General features: G+C 43.3%; 1 long non-coding RNA gene across 1 annotated transcript; it reads right to left on the bottom strand.

Annotated features, from left to right (window-relative positions):
• Positions 1-2,220: 2,220 nt before the first annotated feature.
• LOC119019609 lies at positions 2,221-6,119 on the bottom strand. Its single transcript, XR_005075101.1, has 2 exons — positions 5,816-6,119; positions 2,221-4,637 (listed from the first exon to the last, which is right to left on the bottom strand). It is a non-coding gene; the product is annotated as an uncharacterized LOC119019609 (long non-coding RNA).

The raw sequence follows: 6,119 nt of genomic DNA, 5'->3' as shown, positions 1-6,119 counted from the left end.
TCAATTTAAGATCTCAGGGCTTCTAAAGACTTCCGCTGGCTTTCCATCGACATGTGGGCGAGTAGACACTGACTGATGTCTCATTCTTTGGTGAACTTGTCCTTTAACTTGTCAGCAAAAACACTGCCTTGATTAATGAACTCTGATCGCACTACCACCCCCACCCCCACCACGGACACACACACACACACACACACACACACACACACACACACACACACACACACACACACACACAACACATGCACGGCAGAGCTGAACTGAAGACCTTCTGTTGGAACACAGCAGGTGCTACATGAAACTGCCCTCTCTGTAGCAGCTCTGCTCTGCTGACCTTAAAAATCAGCCAGTTTTATAAAAGAAAATCTGTTGTGAATTTGCTATGGGCAATTACTCCTGGACCACAGATTTCTAAAAATACAAAATACACTCTTACTTCTCGTCTCTTGACACAGGGGGAGATTAAAATGACCATTAGTTGCGTATCTGTTTCCCATTGGTGTGCCCGATAACCTTTGTACGATGTGTCTGCAACGTTAGCTTGCCTGGACTTTCTCCACGGCTGCCAATTAGGAATGGTGTGTGTGTGTGTGTGTGTGTGTGTGTGCGTGCATGCGAGTGCGCTGAGGTGAAATGCCAAATTGGTCCACGTGCTAGCCTACATGTCTCTCCATCTCTCTCATTCTCCTAGACACACACACTTGCAGACACAAACAAACAAAAAAACACACACACACACACACACACACACAACCCAACGTTTGATGGAAATGTTTATGTAATTTAAATTCAGGTTGTGCCCTGAAGAAGCCCATTCATCTCTTTCATATTAACCCTATTAGCAGTCTCACTGACAGAGCACAGTGATGTGGGTTGCCAGGATATTGCTGTTATTATTGCTGTGACTCTTTTGAGACTCAATAACTCTCTTACCCACACACTCAAGGTAATGAGAGGGGTGTTTATGTGGAGTGCTCAGGAATAAAAAGCCGAGTTTCGATGATTCTCACAAAACAGATGTCTAAAATTGATCTGTTCTATTTTATTCTGTAGTCCTGTTCCGGTGTCAAGTGCTGCTCACTTTCTTTTCTCATTTTTGAGAGAGAGATTTTTTTTTTTTTTTTAATTGAAAGAAGGGTGCGACATGTTTGAAACAATTCGTCGCAGATGTTACAGTAACTCTAAGTCACATTCATCATCGTTCAGTCATCATATTCTTACTGATAAATATCTGCTGAAGCCAAACCAAGACAGAACACACAGACATTGAAAAGTTTGCACAAAAAAAACACACAATCAGACACAGACAAGCTAATTCAAATCTGACTTCATCTGGAAGACCGTCTGGAAAATGAATCCATCATCATTTGAGGGGTGCCATCTGCACAAACAGCCGCATAAACACACAAATGCACACTAGCACACATTCCACCGTCAGCCTGTCAACGTCAGACAGTCCAAACAGTGCCCAGTGCTAGGCAACCATGCCATCCCAGTGCAGATGGCAGGGCCTGATCATGTTTATTTTACTCTAATCTGATTCACTTAAGTCCCTTTGCCTACCCATGCCTTCTGAATGACGTCAGAGGTGTGTGTGTGTGTGTGTGTGTGTGTGTGTGTGTGTTCAGATGACAGACCTACTAATTGCTGCTGTGCAACAGACTACATCTAAATGGTCAGTGTCCGCTTAATCCTGTATTAACTTAAATAGATAGATAGATAGATAGATAGATAGATAGATAGATAGATAGATAGATAGATAGATAGATAGATAGATAGATCGATAGATAGATACTTTTAGATATATATACTTTATTATTTCACATTTAAGACACATTTGAAACACACAAAAGGAGTGAATGGTGAATGGCAAAATCTCAGATAAAAAAGATAATCCTGTCAAGGGTGGCCTCATTTCCTCTCCGTCAAGTCAAAGCTCTCCTGCCAAACCTCTCCTGACAGCAGCAATGAATATCCAGCATCTGCCTGGGACCAGGGTATGCCACCTATGGCATCCAAAACAACACTGACATGAGGCCTCAAGTAGTAGAGAGAAATGCGGGATTTTACTGAGCAGTACATGTGGATTCGTAAAGAAAGTCGGCCTGGCTCCTCTCTGCAGGCAGCATGATTGATGGAGTTCACAACTGCACATCCACACATCCATGGATGAGATAATGTGTATCATCTAGTGTATCTAGGTTCCCCGCAGTGACTGTGTATTTGTGTTTTGAAAAGGACCCATAACGATCTCTCCCCTGTTGGATGGCTGAGGTATTAGGTAGGTCACAGCCACTGCTTAATTAAGAGTGTGCATTAAGGCCTTCACACACCAAAGTGACACCAAAGAACATCGTCGCCACACGTCTCCCTCCAAAGCTACACATGAACACACCTGTGAAGACTACAGTCAGTGACCAACGAGACTGTACGTTCTGCATCTGCATGAAAGGAAAGTGCCTCTCACTCTGTGGATATGGTTTGGCAGCACTTTTTAAAACAACGCTAAAACTAATATAACTGCTTCTAATCGTGAATCAGCTGATAAAAAGATGCAAATGATGCTGGTGAAGAGGCAGGGAAGAAAAATGAGGAGAAAGCGCAACTGGTGAAATCATGGTTACTACAACAACGTGGCCCTTACCTGAACAGCCTATCAGACTGATTTCTCCCCCCAATTCTATTGAATCGGCCAAAAAGCCTCCAACGAGGAGTGTCCAGAGCCAACAGTATGGGCCACTGATGCTCACTGATGGCCCTGACAATGCCCTACAGCCGACCTTTGGCCTGGTGTGTCTCGGCCTGTAGGGCTCATAGAACAAATGTAACTAAATAGTGTGTGTTCAGATAAAATTAGCTGGGTTATTAAAAGAACATTGTTAACATACCCAAACTTGTTGGTATCCTTAAATTAAAAATGGATGAAATGTCAAAAGTTTTGAGACAACTAAGTCTGACGGCATAGCAGATGTCTTCCATTTCTTCCATTAGTGAATCCTTGACTTGTCTTCTCATGAATCGCAGTTAAAGTAAAAAGAGGATCAGTGAGTCGGTAAGTATGTTGAGACATTTACCCCAAATCAGTGGACCACATAGGCTGGGAGGGTGACCTACACCAGTGTGACACCTGTCTGTGTGGTTTTCTATGGTACAGCCTAATGATGTGCAGAAGCTGTGGCTGCATAGGTGGGTGTGTCACCATGGCTTAAATATGATCTGGTTCGAAGCACTAAAACACACCTACTCCACTGCGCTTCTATGCTATCCAACATTTGCCACGTTTGCATTTGCAGACTGAACACGCGTCTTCGGTCACTCCCCATTCCAACTGTCATAATCACCAGGATGAAATCACAATTGCTTACACACACTTCTGCTAAACCTGTTCCACCTGCCATCGTATTTTTGACAATGTCATCACGTCATGATAGCAACAAGTCTTGCTTCAGTAACAGTATCTAAGCATTATTTTATAAACTTAAAATGACAATATTGGATGTATGAGCAGTAGTGACCAGTTCAGCAGATGAGAATTAATGGCTGTTATTTTTGCACCAATAATAATCACGGGTTTCATTACCAGTATCGAACATTTTTTATAGTCTTATTCTGGTATAGCCTGAAGATTCATTTCTTACAAACCTTTTTTCATTTCACAGAATAAACCAAATTTACCCAAAATACATCACTGCTTGAAGGGATCTTGACAAGGCAGTCACAACAGTTATCTAGTTAGCTCAGTTAGCTGTGTAGCTAGCAGTCTGGACTGGGAGCTCAGGTGATAGTGATCACACTGCTAGCACATGAGATTTAGACCAGGTCGGGCCACGGCTAGCTGATTAGCATGATAAACATACTTAGCAACATAATACATAAATGTCATAATGTTGAAATTGTAATTCCGACGCATGCTGTCTAGAATTTTAGTGGCGTTTTCAATGTTTTCAACCAAAACTCTTGTTCAGACTAGCTGGTGAACATAGTGTAGCATTTAGCAGCCCAAGAGCCAGATTTTTCTTGCAGGAGTTGAGAAAAGACCAAAAGCAGAGCTAAAAGAGAGTGAATGCTGAACCATCTGTAACTGCCGTTTGTGCATAATGAAGTGTTCTCTAACCGCTTCACTGTTATCAACTTAAATGGGGATGATATGTCAGTGTTCAGAACTTATTTCTGTTGCTCTCAAGTGGCCAACAAATCACACACTGCTGGTTTTAACCAGAAATGATGTCATACATACACAATTACACCAGTAAACAATACTAAATACTAAATTCCATTCCTACATTTGCTCACATTTCTTGACCTAGTTCTTGGGTTTGCACCACTGTGTTTGTCTGCTTTAGCGCCTAATTTGTCTGTCAGTCAATTGTTGTGGATTTTCAGGTCTGTCAGTTTGCAGTGTTCCCCCTCCTTCCAGTTTCTGTGTTTAAAATGGAAGATCTATTTATACAGCATGTCTGTGGGAGCTGGTTTCCTGGTTGCTTCGTCAGAGAGCTGGTCTGTCTGTGGCAGCAGGCTGGAGGGGCATTAGGCTCTTCATCCCTCCTGGTGAGGCGTTCTCCCAGCAAGCTTAGTGACACAGGCCTAGGCAGCTGCCACAAGGCTGAATGGGCAGGGGATAAATTGCTCTTTCTCCACTAGAAAAATGGAGAAACACACAAATAATGAGCTTAAAAGATATTCACGCTGTGGTACCCACACAAACAAACATACACGTGCCACACCTTCTAAAACAGAAGGTCATAACTGATGGGTGAAGCTGTATTGTGGCATTGTATTCGACAATCTGGGGCTTGGTCGATACCCATATGCAGTTTGGATTGTGCACTGAACAAACTTGTCCTGTTGGTTATTCACTTTAAGTAATAAGAATGGAGACTTGCCTTAACAGCTGGACAGTTGAATCAAAGGCCAGTGCCTTAATCATCCCACGATGACCTCCCTGAGGGAATTGTTTTATTCACATGTTGGTCAGTGTTTCTCTCTGTGATTTTATCAAAGTGACACATTGAAGCTCCAGGGGCATTTCATTGAAGGTCTCGCACTCTATTCCTGTCTCGTCGCTCTCATTAATAAAAGATTTCAAAGTGGCTGCTGAGGAGTAGGGGGACTTTGCTCTAATACCATTATTACTTGACACACATGCGCGCACACACATGCATGTGCAGTCAAAATTGATTCGCATCCATATCCGAGAACGGGTCGTGTTGAGGTCTGAACTCCTGCAACACTGTGTTCCCAGCTGTGCGTAACACCTAACAGCCGAATATTGACAAGTATTGTAGCGGGGCACAGTATGGGTGGCCCCCGGGGCTGTGTGCGGTACGAGACCGTCTACTCACACAGAACTATTGACTCAGTTAACAAGAAATACATGACTGTCGTCGTCTGTCTCAACATGTTTTTCTGAGAAAAGTGATGTCATGTTCCCCTTTTCTTCTGTCGGCCCTCCTTCACTCAGCTCTGCACCTGCTCTGCTCTCTCAGGTCTGTGCTCGATTCACGTATCACTTTTGACCAACCTTTCCCTCCCTCCATACTGTTCCAGTTAGTTATGTAACCTCAGTGTCCATGTCATTCGGGACCTCATATTGACGGCTTAGTCCTCCGCTCACCCTCTCCATCCAGCGACGTTAGCCACCCCACCCCACCCCACGCAGCTGGGAGGCATGGGACTACATGGAAACTCATTGATTGCATGACGGTCGTTTTGTTCATGACACTGTGGCGCATGTTTACGCTTTACATCTGACCCCACCATCAGCAATAACATGGCTGTCAGTCGGTACCTACTAAATTTAAGTTACATAACCTACCGTGTGTGGATTCAAAACAGTCTTGTCAGTTGATGTTATATGATCAGTGTTGACTGCAAACCGGAAAAGACGACAACTCCGGGATTTAATTCAAGCTAAGCCTGGGACTGACAAGCAGCACACAATTCCTCACTGACCTGATTCTTCTTATCTTGTCAAGATAAGGTGGGTGGGATTACAATTCCAGGTTGCCTGATGTGAACTAAAAAAAAACTTGTGTCACATGTAAAAAAGAAGAGGAGATTTTCTAACAGCACAGCTGAGGTGGAGAGACTTGCTTTCAAGTGAGGCTCTTCAGTAAATA

This window comes from Acanthopagrus latus, chromosome 5 (genome assembly GCF_904848185.1).
Source record: "Acanthopagrus latus isolate v.2019 chromosome 5, fAcaLat1.1, whole genome shotgun sequence".
NCBI lineage: Eukaryota > Metazoa > Chordata > Actinopteri > Spariformes > Sparidae > Acanthopagrus > Acanthopagrus latus.
This window is presented reverse-complemented; position numbering and strand designations above follow the sequence as displayed.